Source organism: Cyprinodon tularosa, unplaced genomic scaffold (assembly GCF_016077235.1).
Source record: "Cyprinodon tularosa strain WSP-4 unplaced genomic scaffold, ASM1607723v1 ctg228, whole genome shotgun sequence".
Lineage (NCBI taxonomy): Eukaryota > Metazoa > Chordata > Actinopteri > Cyprinodontiformes > Cyprinodontidae > Cyprinodon > Cyprinodon tularosa.
The window spans coordinates 2,146,297-2,163,033 of NW_024038851.1; positions in this window are offsets into that span (position 1 = coordinate 2,146,297).

The following is a 16,737-nucleotide window of genomic DNA, read 5'->3' on the forward strand; positions in this document are numbered from 1 at the left end:
GGAGGGAAAAACACTCTGTACTTTGGGCATTTTTCCTTTAGATGAGTTGGCTGCCTGTGTGTAACCAGATATGTTTTGGCTTCCCTGATGTGAAGACTGGACTCCAATCTTTCTATTGCTGAGAACAAGTCGACTCCAATCTGGCCTCAAATTTATCACCACTGATTAATATCTGTTTTCCTCTCCAGGTGTTTTGTGACTGAACAACCGATTCAGTGTAGAGCTGATTGTCCAGATCAATGCGTCCTCTGCCTCCAGCCAATTTCTGAATTTAACTAGACACAAGATGGGTGTGTAGTTTGGATTATTATTTAACAAAGAGGAAACAGCCAGGTCTTTATTGGCTGTTTCACACAAAATACTTCTGGTTTGTCTATCAATGAAAAGGGCTTTAGGGTTATTTACAGTGGTGCTCCAGTTTAATCAATCTCATGTTATTAATAGCAAGAACAACCCTAACCACAAAGGAAAACTTTTATCCGGCTGTAAGGCCAGTGTGCCAATAACCATAGAGGCCCAGGAAAGCCTGAAGACAATTAAGACTGTGGCTGAACCTATTACTTGGCCTGCTCACTAGTTCTATTTTAGGATTGTGTCATAAACAGCGTGTTCCTCATATATTTTACTTGTGTTTTATTTGAGACAGATTGATGACAGGCATTTTAATGTTTGTGACATTACACAAGAAAATACAGCTGAGAATGTGGTGTCTACTTTATATTCAGGATTTAGATAACTAATAGCAAATATTTTCTCACTCTTGTAAAATTCACACAGGGTCAATGGTCCTTAGAAAACTTTGAATCAATTTGACTATGATCTGGCTGAATTGTAAAGTGCCTTGAGATGACATGTTGTGAATTGGCCTTATATAATTAAACTGAATTCAATTGAATAGACTAGCAAAATGTTAATGTTTTACCACGAAATTCAATATAGCAGACTAAAGTAACACATAATTGTAACGTAGAAGTTCAATCGATAAAAACATGGTGTTGGCAGTATCATGTTGTGGGCACTCGTTGTGTAGGGGCATGAAGCTGGTTAAAGTTGATGGGAAGATTAATAAAGATAAATACAGTGTTGCTTTGCAAGACGATACTGTGTTCCATGTGATCTTGATATGCAGAATATCCAGACTCCCGTTATACTCCTTTCCCACTGGCCGAAAAACCTGTTTAAACTCAGGTACAATCGGCTATTAGTGGCAGTGGGAACAGCTCACTCACCCGTGTCTACCCAGGTCAAACGACTCGGCAAGCGAAACGTATTAAAACCGCCTCGGCTCTGATGGGCATGCTGTGGGAACACCAGAGCCGGGTCAACCCGCTATTTTCGTAAGGACGTCAAAACACAGCAGCAGTTGAAAATACTCTGTTTACGGTCGATAAACATGTTGCAGCACTGATGAGAGGGATTGTTTACCTTCCTGACTTTTGTTGCACTGGTGACAACATCAAAGCTAACACAGGTGAAAATGTCAGCAGACATGCAACAGTGTGTGGACAGAGGCCACGCACCTTAAAGCGGGGTTCAGATCCAAATTTTTTTTTTTTGTCAATCGGCAGGGTAACAAATTCCGATTGTTAGTGGGTCTACCCATGTTTGAAAAACCCACGTTAACCTGCTAATTTCGGTGCGAAAGAGGCTTTATTGTTGCATTAGCTTGTACTCGCCTATTAACAAACACGAAGAACGAGCAGGGCTGGGCTGCACAGTGGTGCAGTGGGTAGCACTGCTGCAGCTTCCAGGCCCGGGGTCTTTCTACATGGAGTTTGCATGTTCTCCCTGAGCATGCGTGGGTTCTCTACGGGTACTCCGGCTTCCTCCCACAGTCCAAAAACATGACTGTTAGGTAGCTGGCTTCTTTAAATTCCCCTTAGGGGTGAGTGTGTGTGAATATTTGTGTCTGTCTCTCTGTTGCCCTATGATAGACTGGCAACCTGTCCAGGGTGTACACTGCCTCTCGCTCATTGACAGCCAGAGGTACGCACCAGTACCCCTTGCGACCCCAGCAGGGATAGACGTGATGGAAAGAATGGGCATCCAAAAGTGGGAAACAAGAAAGCTATGCCCACACAGATTTTGTTACTCTAGTTGTTTCCATTAAACTGAAATGTTTACGCAACAAACAAAGTAAAAAAAAAAAAAGAAGACATGAGAATCTGCTATGTTTCTATTTGGTTTGAAGCGAATATGAAGCTATTCTTTTAAATGGATGTTAGAAAAATCAGATGGCGCATATCTTCTGACTTCCCACTAAGTTACCAAATATATAAAAGGAAAAATAAAAACTGGGATAGAAGTTCCACATTCATGATAACAAGGACAGGGTGATATTGATCATGGCTCAATAAAATTGTTCAAAAGAAGCTTTTCAATTTAAGTGAACTTAAACCCAATATTTTCAAATTGTAGCCATGAGAGGCATAACCCAAAAGGATCTATACCTGCAGAAGGAGGATTCAATAACATTGACTTATTCAATTCTGAGTGGAATGTGTAAAAAAAAAATTGTAAGGAAGATCAAGAATATTGTAAATACTTCTTCTAGAAAAATGCAGAAACCTAAATCTTCGTCTCATACAGTATAAAATGAAAGGCTCTGTGAACTTAAGTTTTAGGCTACATGTAAGAAGGTAGCCAAAAAGAGGACTTTCTTTTTTTTCCTGGATTAGCAGCGTTATGCAACACCAACACACACACAAACACACACCCCCACCCACAGGCATACTGAATACACATGTGTTTCAGATGGAAATGTGGGAGTTGGTGCAACTCTGCCTGAATGTGGGTTTGCATGTAGAGGAATCACTTGGTCAAACTGTTTTCCATGCACAACTTGCATGCTTTGCATATACAGCTTGAAAATGTCAATGTCAAGAGTAAATTTAACATTTGTTAAATTGTTATTTTAAACCATCTGTACCCGTGCCTTTCTGGTAAGATACATGAACTGTTTGTGAAAAAAGTAGCTCAGAAGAGTTAAAAACTACTGAAAATAGATTTTGAAGAAATATTGGTTTTTGACCAGTTACACAAAAACCTAAAAGATGCAAAACCAAACAATTCTATTAATAGGTGGTTTCAAAGTGGGAACTCATGTTTGACCCTGAAAATTTTGAGAAAACAACGACAACCCCTACATGGATCTCCTTTTACGTTAGTAAGAGTCACTGAAGTATTTACCCAGATTTGTTTATTTATACAATCTTCTTCTGTGTGAGTGTGCGTCACTAACAGTTTCTTGTAAAAGAGAGTTCAACAGTATTGAACTCCACCAGAACAAAGTATGAACATGCAAAATAGCAGGTTGGCTATTAGTCTTGAATCATGAATATTTAATTAAACCCACTGGTTTGGCTTGTAAGCACAATGAAATGGCATTTATGTCATGGTTTTCCCCGTTTAGTTTTCAGTTATTAGTTATTCTGTTTTTGTTGATCGTTAGTTTGTTTTCCATTATAGTCAAGCAGTCTTTAATTACTCTTTGTTGCCCCCTCGTGCTTTTTTTCCTTTCCCCTTTGCTTCCATCTAGCTAGTTCCACTCACACCTACTCCTCATTCAGCTCCATTAATCCCTTGTTCTGTTCCCCTTATATGCTCAACCTCTGCAGCAACTTAGTGCTGGTTCCTTGCCGTTGTTTGTTGCAAAGCAAATGACACACTTGAGGAATTAACTTATCATCAGATGCTAAATAAAAATCTAAGGCATTACATAGACACAGAATGCTCAAAGAACCAAATAGCTTCTTAGAATCTTAAATCTAAAGAAAATACACCGAATAAAAATTAACTGTGTTCAGATTTTTCCAGCTGAGTTTACATAAATGTGCCTGAAAGCAATCTGGTTCAATATCATTCCCTTTATGGATGAATGTGGGATGTCTTACACTGATCTAAACTAAAGCTTTATATACAGTAGTTTAAATGAATGCTTTCATACTCCATTAACTTTTCCATACTTTTTCTTTTTCTTTTACAACGATAAACATTATTGTAGTTTGTAACTGTTTTTTGTAATAAACCAACAGAAATATATGAAATGCAAATAAAACATGGGGAAAAGTTCAAGAGGTGTGGATAGTTTTTTTGTTGCAAACTTTATCATTTAACCTGTTTTGATCCTCTGCAATATCACAAGTTTTTATTCACTCTGATCAAAGCCACTACAGGGTTTCTGGCAGATCAGAACATAATAGTTTTGTATAGACAAAAGGTCATGAGACATTGGTTTCGGGTTTTCCTCAGTTCATTGCATGGCTGCTCAGTAAGACTCCCCACTTACTTCAAACCCCACTAAAACATGTGACACGTTGTAGTTCCTAGAAGAAATGCTTACATAACATGAATAATAAAGTGTAGGTATATTTTTCAGATGTGAAAAAAATTACATTTTAAAAGGTGGAAAAGTTTTACTCAGCCCAACTTGAAAGTGACATGTTCAGTCTCAAGAGTGAATCTATGTATAAAGACCTTAATATATGGTTTGTGAAACGTTATGTAACACCCCCCTACTGTGCTCTCAGTATGGGACTTGTGTGGTAAGCATCTCTTAACTGCCGCTCTTGTTTCGAGCCAAGTAATGCTGCCAGTAGGCTAGAGGTAAACAAACAGGCCTTGAGTTGAAAGAGGTTTGCAGTTAGCCACATGTTTGGAGGGCAGAAGGACTAATTTCTTTAAAGAATAATGGTAATTTTTATTAAACAAAATGTTTTACAGATATTTTGTAAAAAAAAAAAAAATGATTCCAGATCACCTTTGACATGTAAAATGATGAAAATAACAAAGGATTTAATCTTGCTACAGGCAACAAATTCCATTTAAACCATCAACACACAACCAAAGGAAAAACAAATAAAAATCCTGCCTTTAAGCTGACTACATTTGTTTAGAAAAGAAAAATCAAATGTTAAGCATAATCTATCTATCTCATCTACCTTGAGAGAGTTCATTCTAGGCAACTGGACAGGAATTTTTCTAGAAGTTTCCCCTCCCATCGAAGAGGCTTCTGCAGTTCTAAGTGCTCTAAGAAGCACCGAGATTAATACACTATAGGTGTAACTGAGAATTGGGGGGACCAAAGGTGGCTCTGATCCCTCCTATTGGATTGGCCATATAGGTCACCTGGGGTGTGGGGGTGTAAATGGTCATTAGGGGGTTCTGATGGGTCGTTAACTCCCTCGTCAAAGTGATTTCGGTCACATACCCCATTGAGGTGGGAGTCAGGTGAGGGCGGCTAAGAGTTGAATCTACTGGGTATTTTTCCTAAAACTCCTTTGTAAGTAGGTGAAAGGTTAAGTCCAAGACCCCCTCTCCTGTGAAGAGATGGCTTTTCCATTTTTTTTAGACACTTGCTCAAACCCTCTTTCTTCCTTTGCAAGAGTATGGATGTTGTTGCTAAAGCACACTCAAACGAGTGTGCTTTAGCCTTCAGGTGAACAGCTGAGTCCTGTCCTGAGGAGTTGACCCTCCTGTGTCAAGCCATGCGCCTGTGCAGCGGTTGCTTGGTTTGTCCAATGTAAAGGTCTTCACTACACTGAACCGCGTAAACCATGTTGTCAGCATTGTTTCTGGGTGTCTTGTCTTTGGGGTGAACAGTTTTTGTCTCAGGGTGTTGCTGGGTTTGAAGGGCACAGGGATCCGGTGCTGGATCCTCTCCCTTACTCCCTTCCTTTTAGCTCAACCAACTAGAGAACCCAAGGGAACTCACATCTGGTCTGTGAGAGGATCAGATAGAAAGGCTGATTTAGTGTTAAATTTGACCCATTATCTTGTTGAAATAACCAACTATTATCCAATTTTAGTCACCTTGGAAGTTCGCTAAATCTTTGACTAAAATGTTTTGCCTTTCCACAGACTACATGCTATTTTAAACTCCTACAGCATTCACAGAAACTTGAAAAAGAAAAAGGCCAAGATTTCCGTCCTAACTTCAAATGGATGTGAGTCACTTTTCCAGAGGGTATACATCCTTTGCTTCATACCAATCCAACCTGGAGTGTTTGTTGCCAAACTGCTAAAACGTTGTCTAATTATACCTAGAGTGCTTGGCTCCAGTTAGAACCCAGTGGAGATTAGCCAGCTCCATATGTTTATGTTGTAATGATCGGACAATGGAGGCCTAATTGTTCAATAATTGGGGGTGTGTAAACTGCATCATATGTCTATTATGGAGACTCTCCAACCCCAAAAAGCAACCTTCTTCCTTAGTTTTTCATCAGTAAACTTTACCACCGAAGTAACTCTTCATTACAGCGAGATGCATAATTGTTTTGACCTTCATAGTTGCAAGTGGATTAGAGATTACAGCCATCTTGGTGACACATCATATTTATACTACAGAAAAATACTAAGTTATTAACTACATTACAAAAGTTAAAGAATGATCAGCTTAACATATAAATAAAAAAAAAGAAAACACCCAAAAACAGAAGAAAAAATGAAAATATAAGTATTATGTCTAAATGTGAGTATTGAGCTAAACTAAATGAATATGCTTGAAAGAACATCAGATTATTTTTTCTAAATACTTGGACAGTGAGCATGTAAGATGATTTTTCAATTTCAATTCAACCCTTCTGTCTAAAATTGTGAATTGACCTGACCTGTGGGCAAGAAGACTGATCCAACCTGCCCATGTCACTGATAAGTCAGGGGACCTGTAAAAGATGTCTAAAACAAACATTTAACATTTTCCACTTGTCAAAGCACGAGAGGGTAAGGTGTGACAGATGGATCCGATTTTTCAAAATAACAGTTATGCACGACATCAGGGACATTAAGAGACTTACATACCTTCAATTAAGTCATTATCCATTCTTCTTGACCTGCATCTTAATGTTTGCTGCTGTGACATGTCCCAATAAACTGCTATTGAGCTCATTGATGAGGATAATTAAGATGTATAAACACCAATATAGCCTTAATTTTTGCAATATTTAGAGGAGCTGGGAATCAGAACGGTTAATATTGTTTTGCACTTAATTGTTTTAAATGCTTGGCTGACTCAAGGAGTCTGAGAGATTCTTTGCTGGAAAAAAAAAAAACAAAGAAAAAAAAAAACAACCTGAGTCATCTTAATCTATTCAAATATGTTTCAAAACAGGCCTGAGCTACTGTTATAACTTCTCTCCAGCAATTTGCGTGTTGAGCCAACAGATCTGTGCCAGACAGAAAGCGGCTCAACAGGTTGCAGGCAGACAACACCTTGTACAGAAAAAAAAACATGTCTCTTTACATCTTTGGCTCTCATCTCTGACGTGTGTGACAAGGACATATCTTTCAGCTGAACAGGAGACAGCTCGCCTTGTGATGCCAAAGCCTTTGACAACTGTCTAACTATTTCTAACGTAAAAACCTAGACTTAAAACAAACATGTGTAGCTTAAGTTTTTTTGAAACTCATAACACAGCCTATCTTTGCTATTTTTCTGCTTGCACCAAAACAAATCAGCAGACACTGACGCTGTAATAGAAAGATTTTCCAGTTTTTAATAGGTCTGTATAATGTAAAAAATATATCCAAATGAAATATAATTTTGAGCTGTGATATTAAGCAAAAAACTTAATAGCTTATACATTAAATCAGACAAATTAACTTTCATCAACAACCTTAAATCCAAGGAAGGTGAGCTAGAATTCTTGATTTAAGACATAAATATAAAAAAGAACATTTATTTGAAGATATTATAAACAAAACTTAATCACATCTGATCTTGCCACTGTGTTGGACGGTTGCTTGAGCACGTTTTGGATGGCAGAACATCATGTTCTTCCTCGGTTTATTGCTTTCCTCTGGTTTTCCGGGTTTGTGAACTTTATGAGAATTGTTTTACAGCTGTTTAACCTGTTCCCATCTGAACAAAGCAATTACAGATCAGAAAGAACTGTCAGTGAGCCAAATCTGTATGCTTCTCAATTGGCAGCTACACTCCATTGCTATGATCCTTTTCAATCATGAAAGGGGCCACCCCCTAAGCCAGCAGTCTTTACACTGTTGCTAAAATCTGGCAGCTGTTACAGAAGATAAAAAAAGGTTTGGAAGCTCTACCTTATGTAACTGTTTTACAAGCAGTGAAAATTAGAGGTTACTTAATTGCTGGGCGAAACCGTTCATACCCTTTCGTGCATTTTTCTGTTCTAAACTTGAGAGCTTAGTATTTGCAGATGAAAAAAAAACAAAAATGTATTAATATCTGAAGGCAAGCATTGCAAAAACATAGACACAATGAGACAAAAAGAAGCTTTTACTTTGCTGGATGGATGACAATGTGACAAGTAAAAAAACTTAAAAGAACCAAATGAACTGGAATGGACAGCAAAAGCATTTTGGAGTGAGGTTCTGTGTATACAATAGTTTTCATACCTGTAGGAGATGGATGCCATATTGCATAAGGATTGTAGAACATTCAGATGATCCCAAGTGGTGGAATATTTGACTCAATTTATAACATTTCAAACCTTGAACTGAACAAATTATTTCAAGAGATATTAACCCAGAATTTGTATATGCGCAACTACTTTACAGTTTCTATAAGGTGGACAAACACTGTATGATATCACCTACTGCTTTAAATGTATGTCGAAACCACAGGGTTTAGAATTTCAGAGATCACGATATTTGTTCTTGTGTATATATGATTTTTTTTTGTCCTAACTGTAAGGCTAAGGATCCACAGGGACTCTCACGAGACATGTGTGGTATGGATTTTGTAACTGCTGACTATGGCAGAGACAGTAATATGTTTGTTTAGGAAATGATGCCAAACATAAAACAATCTGAGTACATGGTGGCAGAACTGCAGAGGATTTGCAAGGAAAAATGGCAGAGGATCCCCAAATCCAGGTGTAAAAAAAAAAACAAACTTGTTGCATCATTCCCAAGGAAGACTCATGGCTGCACTCGCTCAAAAGGGTGCTTCTACTCAATACTGACAAAGGGTCTGAATACTTTTGATGATGTGATATTTCAGTTTTTCTTTACTAACAAATTTGCAAAAAAAAAATTACATTTCTGTTCTTTTTCCTGTCAAGATGGAGTGCTTAGTGTACATTAATGAGAAATAAAATTAATTTTATTGATATTAGCAGATGGCTCCATTGATACAAAGAGTGGAAAATCTGAAGGGGTCTAAATGCTAACAGTGCTCAATGTAAGTTCACTATTATCAATGTCAAAATAGGAAAAAAATTGCTTTAAGTTTACATTTAAATGCTTCGTATATGGGAGGGATTACTTGTTTGTTTGGTGCAATTCCCCTCAATCGGGATGACTGATGGCAGAAAACCCTCATTCACATTTGACCTTGTTTGTCTCTCAGACCTCCATCATGCTCTGCTCTGTACTCTTTAAGGGAGAGATGCCAATGATTAATGCCTTAGAATACCTTCTATAGAACGAACTTAGAGCAGACAATGTACAACATTAGAGAAATGAGTCACTGCAACTGACTGTGAAACAAATATCTAGGCATTGAGGGAAAACCCAGGATTATTGGTGGATTAATGAATTAGGTAATTCTATCGAGTCAGTTATTTCAACTTTCTGATTCAATTAGATGTGAAAGCAGCACGCCCTTGTCTTTCTGTGTAACATCACTCAAGGTTTTGTTTAGGTGTATTAACAGTAATCTTTGGTGGATTATTAAAAGTCTGAGCAACCCTGATGTGAAAAACAGTTATTTTACTGTTATATCATGACACATTTTATGATCAGACCCACAAATGAGCACAGTCGCACGCAATACTAAGTGTACGAAAACACACAAACACATAATGCACCCTTTGGTTCTGTGTTTCACATGATCCTGCATGGCAATTAAAGTGTTATTTTACTGCCAAAGACAAAGCCAGCTGAGAACCTGTGGTACACAGAAAAAAAAACAAAAAACAACACCCTTGATTTAAAGTGACTGATCAAGTGACAAGCTTGTCTGGTGACTTTATTAGTGTAAACAAAGTAATAAAAACAATGCCTTGCAAAAGTATCATACTTCTTGAACTTGAATATCTTGCTTAGTTTTGCAAGTCAATATATGGTACTAAGAAAGTGCGTTACTAATATATACAGCTAGAATGAGCAGGGATCCAAGATTCTGCTAAATGAATGTCTGTTGGGTTTTAGTATTGCACATTGCAATCTGAAATTTAATGACACGATTTACCTATCAGAACCATGCGTGTGTCCACCGCCTCCTCATTCTGTAAATCATTTGTCTGGAACTGTCAATTTGCAGAGGAGACATATCTATAAACAACATTCCCAGCTGCTCGTGTTCAGATAACTGACACCCTGATAGAAAGAAGGCTGGACTCATGACAGCTTGTCGACACGTGAGACACTCAATACTCAGTTCTTGGAGACACCGAGAGGTTTGCAGGCATGCAGACATATCTCTTAATGCTTAAAGTACGTACATGCTGTGCTTTACATACCAAATACAACCTAGATCTGCAAGAACAAGCTTTTTTTTTTTTGAACGAACGTGCTTCAGTTGACATCTAAACAATTCATAAAGCAAATATGTAAAGAGCAGCTTTCCTACAGCTTTATCTACAGAAAAAATATGTTTATAATTAGAGACAACAGAAGTGTTGATGATGTCTATATGAATGTTCAATTGAGCATAATTTCTTTTAGAACACTTCAAGATGTTGTTTAACGTATCTCTTCAACAACATGAGTACATGTATTTATTTGCAGTAACAGAACTTCAAAACAGTATTTCAAAATACTGATTTTGAATATTACTTCAATGGATGATCTGTTTTTTTTTTATCAGTCTAGTTTACACATTTATCCTTTTGATATACAGAAATGCACTTCTAAAATGCACTAATAAGTAGTATTTAATTTAATGCACATTATATACACTATATTGCCAAAAGTATTTGCTCACCCATCCAAATTATTGGAATCAGGTGTTCCAATCACTTCCATGGCCACAGGTGTATAAATTCAAGCACCTAGGCATGCAGACTGTTTTTACAAACATTTGTGAAAGAATGGGTCGCTCTCAGGAGCTCAGTGAATTCCAGCGTGGAACTGTGATAGGATGCCACCTGTGCAACAAATCCAGTCGTGAAATTTCCTCGCTCCTAAATATTCCACAGTCAACTGTCAGCTGTATTATAAGAAAATGGAAGTGTTTGGGAACGACAGCAACTCAGCCACGAAGTGGTAGGCCACGTAAACTGACGGAGCGGGGTCAGCGGATGCTGACGCGCATAGTGCGAAGAGGTCGCCAACTTTCTGCAGAGTCAATCACTACAGACCTCCAAACTTCATGTGGCCTTCAGATTAGCTCAAGAACAGTGCGCAGAGAGCTTCATGGAATGGGTTTCCATGGTCGAGCAGCTGCATCCAAGCCATACATCACCAAGTGCAATGCAAAGCGTCGGATGCGGTGGTGTAAAGCACGCCGCCACTGGACTCTAGAGCAGTGGAGACGCGTTCTCTGGAGTGACGAATCGCGCTTCTCCATCTGGCAATCTGATGGACGGGTCTGGGTTTGGCGGTTGCCAGGAGAACGGTACTTGTCTGACTGCATTGTGCCAAGTGTAAAGTTTGGTGGAGGGGGGATTATGGTGTGAGGTTGTTTTTCAGGAGCTGGGCTTGGCCCCTTAGTTCCAGTGAAAGGAACTCTGAATGCTTCAGCATACCAAGACATTTTGGACAATTCCATGCTCCCAACTTTGTGGGAACAGTTTGGAGCTGGCCCCTTCCTCTTCCAACATGACTGTGCACCAGTGCACAAAGCAAGGTCCATAAAGACATGGATGACAGAGTCTGGTGTGGATGAACTTGACTGGCCTGCACAGAGTCCTGACCTCAACCCGATAGAACACCTTTGGGATGAATTAGAGCGGAGACTGAGAGCCAGGCCTTCTCGTCCAACATCAGTGTGCGACCTCACAAATGCGCTTCTGGAAGAATGGTCAAAAATTCCCATAAACACACTCCTAAACCTTGTGGACAGCCTTCCCAGAAGAGTTGAAGCTGTTCTAGCTGCAAAGGGTGGACCGACGTCATATTGAACCCTATGGATTAGGAACGGGATGTCACTTAAGCTCATATGTGAGTCAAGGCAGGTGAGCAAATACTTTTGGCAATATAGTGTATATATATGATTGAAGAAATAGACACCCACCGCCGGACATGTTTTTAATATAGCTTACTTAAGTTCTTGCATCATGAGTTGTTATGTTAGCCAGATGCGCTGGACAAACAGTGGCAGGCCAGAACTTGTATTCAATATCTAGTTTGCATGTGCTCGGGTGAAAGAAACATTTAGATTAAACAAACACACTCAGGTGGCTGGTCAGGGACAAAGATTAGTTCATAATTCTCCAGTATGCAGGAGTGTGATGAATAGTAAGTTGAAAAGCACACTTGATGACATTCCTCGGCTATGTGCATGCTTCATGAGAAAGTAATAATAATAATAAAAAAAACTTCAGGTAAAGCTTGAAATAAGATTGCAAATATTTGAATTAATATAGAGTCTCTGCCACCTGAGAGAACTTTGTGTTTGTGGGGAACAAGTTGGATGTAGATGACCCTGTGTGGATTAGCTGTCCTACTGCATGTTTACCTGCCTGCATAATCACTGAGCCTTTTAACCCAGAAATCTCATTTAACCTCTCTGAGCCTGCTAAAGCCCAAGTCAGCATTTTTAGTGGATGCAACAAATTTATTTTTAATTAATCAGCTGGAACAAGGCAATACGTTGTTTGGTGTCCTTACCGCAGGCACATGATTTTTTTTTTTTGCAATGCTGCTTCTGATAAATCTTTCCTTTGCAATAAGTAATCTAGTACAGCCATTACAACGCTGTTGACTGAAACAGATTCAATATTCTGTATTTAAGCAGAAACCTGTATTTAAAAGATTCAAAGATGGGGAAAGGGAAAGAATATAAGCAATTAATTACATAAGATATGTGATTGGATATACTCTGACGGACTTTTGTAAAGAGCTGGAAATCAATACATTAACCTGATTCTGAGAACACCACCTCATTTGCACAGACAGACTGTCCCATGGTTGTTGCCAGGTAGGTCACTGTCCCAAGTGTCTATCATGTGCTTGGATTAAGTCAAGCTTGGTCCCTCTAAATAGTAACACAGGCCCAGACAGAAATATTCCTCATCCTTTTAATATAACTATTTAGTTCAGTTTATATCTATATCCATATGTGTGGATACATAGGTTTCTATCTGTCTGTCTATCTAGATATCTATCTAGATATAATTTTATATTTTATTGTTCTCTGTAATCTGATTTCTACAGGTCGAGGTGATCATTTAGCTCTCCCACTGAAAAATGGAGGTTATTGCATATCTGAAATCTTCGGGTGTTAGAAGCCTGAACCGTTAGTTCTGCTGGCAAGTAAAAACTCTTCTTGTTCACCTCTGAGATAAAATACTTTAAATACTGCATATCTTTTTGTTTTTCATCTCTGGTGGTCTCGTGTATTTTATAAACTATCATGATAAGTTTACATTTTTTACTCTAACATGGTTGATGATCTTTTCAAAGATCTTTTCTTTCCTTTTAATATGTTTTTCCTGTCCTCAGTTTATCCACCTTCTGCAAAAAGAAATTATCTATTTTGCTTACTGGCTTAAGATCTTTGATGCAGCTGCCAAAATGCCACCATGACTGCTGCAAAATAGAGAACAGTCTTTAAAAACAACCCTGCAAAGAGTCAGAGTGACTCCAGAGTGAAACTGTTTTGAGGGGCAGGCCTTTGAAATCAGCAAATCCCAGAGAACCAATCAGAAGTCAGCATGTGGTGCAGCCAAGCCAGTGTTGCATAATGCTGAGACAGACAGAGATCAGTGCCGGGACTGTCTCAATTGGAGTCTGAACAGTCTTCACACGCAACACTCTCTCGTCAGAGCTTTTATGTACACACGGATTATGTGTGTGCGTGTGTGTGTGTGTTTATGCTGACTTAGCTCTAACCTAGCCTTAATTCCTCTGATTTTCTCGCCTAATAGTTTAGTTTACTTAAAAAGTAAATAGACCATTAAATATAATCTTCTTTACAGGAAATGTTTGAATATTTTCAGTTTTGATGTGCATATGTACTAGAGTGTCACAGGACTCTATAAAGGTGTAAAAAGTTAAAGGAAAGATGCAAAAAGAGGTTTACGTTGCTCACTGACTGATTCAGGGATTCTACAGCTGATGGTCACATCAGTAACAATATCCAGACTGCAGTGTTGCATCTGGATCACTGCTTCAAAGCAGGAAGTTTATTTTCCATGATGACAATAGCAAATTCTAAACCTATTCATATAAATGTTGCAGCCAACATTGAACCACATCTGACCAAGCAACATTTTATCAGTGAGTCAGATTTTTTTAGCTTCACTGAGCTGACAACAAGAGCGGCCCTCTGCTGCTTTAGCCCTTCTGTTGCAGGGTTTATGGTACTGGGTGTTCAGATGTGGTATACTTTATACCTCAGTTGTATATTTTCATCCACACGAACCACACTTATTAGATATGTTCTCCTTTTTTGGGTCATTCTCTGCAAACACATCAGCCTTTCTGCTGAAACTTATACTTGGTATGTTATGTTATGCTATATTATGTTCAGTCTGGCATTTACTCCTATAAAATCCAAACTGAATACATTTTTAATAAGCAGCTTTCGAGGTGCTTTAAACAGCTCAGAAGGTGAGTATGTGTATTTGGGTCATTAATATTGTATGCACTTCTATGAACTGAGTTATGTAGTATTTCCTCCAAACTAATTACTTCTTTAAAATACATATGATACAGATCATTGTACCACTGTACACTCTCTTATACGCATAAGTTGTTTTATGTGACAAAGACAAGGAATTCATTGTAATTTTTTTCATAGCAATTAAATCCATGATTGCTGAAGTGAGATAGTGGCACACCATGTTGTTTGCTTTAAAAGGATTGACTATTATGACTGTCAAGATAAAGAGCAAACATGGCTTTAGAATGCAGATCAATCTTCATCATCACACATCAAAATGTATGACTGTAAATATAAAACAAAGAAAATAACAATAACCCCTATTTCAGAAAGGTCTGTAATTTCTGTGACCTGAACCCTGGAAAACCTTGTTTTCTGGTCACTGATTTTCCATTTGTATTTTTTTAAATCAAAAAAAGCAAAGACCACATTGAGTTTAAGTAAAAACACAGGACCTACTTGTCTGAGCAGATTCCCTATGGGGCAAGGTCTACATGGCAAAACATGGTCAAGAATAAGTCAGTTCTCCTAGTTTTGTCTCAAGTATCCATTATAGTCAAGAAATAAAAAATTCATCCTTTAGATATAGCAAATTCAGACACATGTGCTGTAAGTGATTACTGATGTGTGACTGACAGTTTGTAGCATAAAATGAAATTACTCCAAGAATTTCCCTAAAATTTACAGACGTACAGGGTGAAATGGAACATTATATGGTTTTAAAAGTGCAAACCAGGACATTGTATCTTCAGTTGTTCCATATCTCTGTCATATCCTGTTACCTGAGCCATCTACTAACAATGGCTTTTCAGAGTGTCACAGAGATTCAAATAAACCAAGGAAAAGGGCTTGAAATCCTTCTAGCTTTTCCTGCTGCTGCCTCAGCTGTGGGACTCACACAGAACAACTCAGGTCTGACGCTGCATTTTTCAGGAGTTTCCTGAGGGAAAGCTGTGTCCTGGCTTACGGACAACACAAACAAGCTCACTCTCTCTTCTTTGGATACAGGGACTTGTGGGCCTGAAATCCACAAAGGAAGGATCATCGACCTACTTCACAGTCATTTCCTCTCAGCTGTCAAAGCCCCGCTAGGGTTCCGAAGAAAGAGTTACCTCCCTTATAATACTGGAAAAAGGACTTTAGCCACCTAGGGCTGAGCTTTTAGCTGAACTACCTGACCTTCATCTCTAATAACTGCAGTTGTTAGGATTTTTAAGACCAGCTCAAGGTAATGATAATTATAGCTTGAAGGTTAAAAAGATGCATGGTTTTCAAAAGTATTTAGCAAATAATGCAAAAAAAAAAAAAAAAAAAAAAAAAAGGTAGTGTGCATTTGTATTCATCATCTTTTACTTTGAGAAATACATTCAAGATTTACTAACTAAATCAGATTTTTTTTTATTTGGGCTCAGTCAAAATATAGCTGTTCTATTTTCTCACAGGTTTGTTAGAGAACATTATAGAACATTCTCATAAAGACCAAGGCTCGATCCAAAAGCAGAAAATTGGTAAGGCCTCCTTAGCCAAAGTGTGTCAGTGGATGCCATAACAAGTTCTGTCTGACTAGTCCTGGCAGTAAGAAAGGAGGTAAGAAATGGTACCTGTATGAAATCTGAATGCAGCTGAAGAATAGGTACTGTCAGGTTGGGTGGAGGTTTGATGAGGACCCAAATGCAGAGACTGAAGCTGAAGTGGTTTCTTGCAAGTTTAATAAAAAAGGTGGTAACTGATGCAGAATCCAAACTAAGGAAATACACAGAGTCCAAAAATACTTTAATCCAGAAAAAAAACTTACACAAAGGGGAAAAATGATGACAAACCAACAACAGTGATTGAGCAGGAGGTGCATATATGGGAGAGAGAAACAAAGACCAGGCTAATCAGCAGATGGGAGCAGGTTTGAAAAGAGTTGTCTAGAAGGGAGCTAGGAAAAAGGAGACTGACACCAGAGGGCAAATACCTGAGACCTTCAATACAATCAAAACTAACTAGAA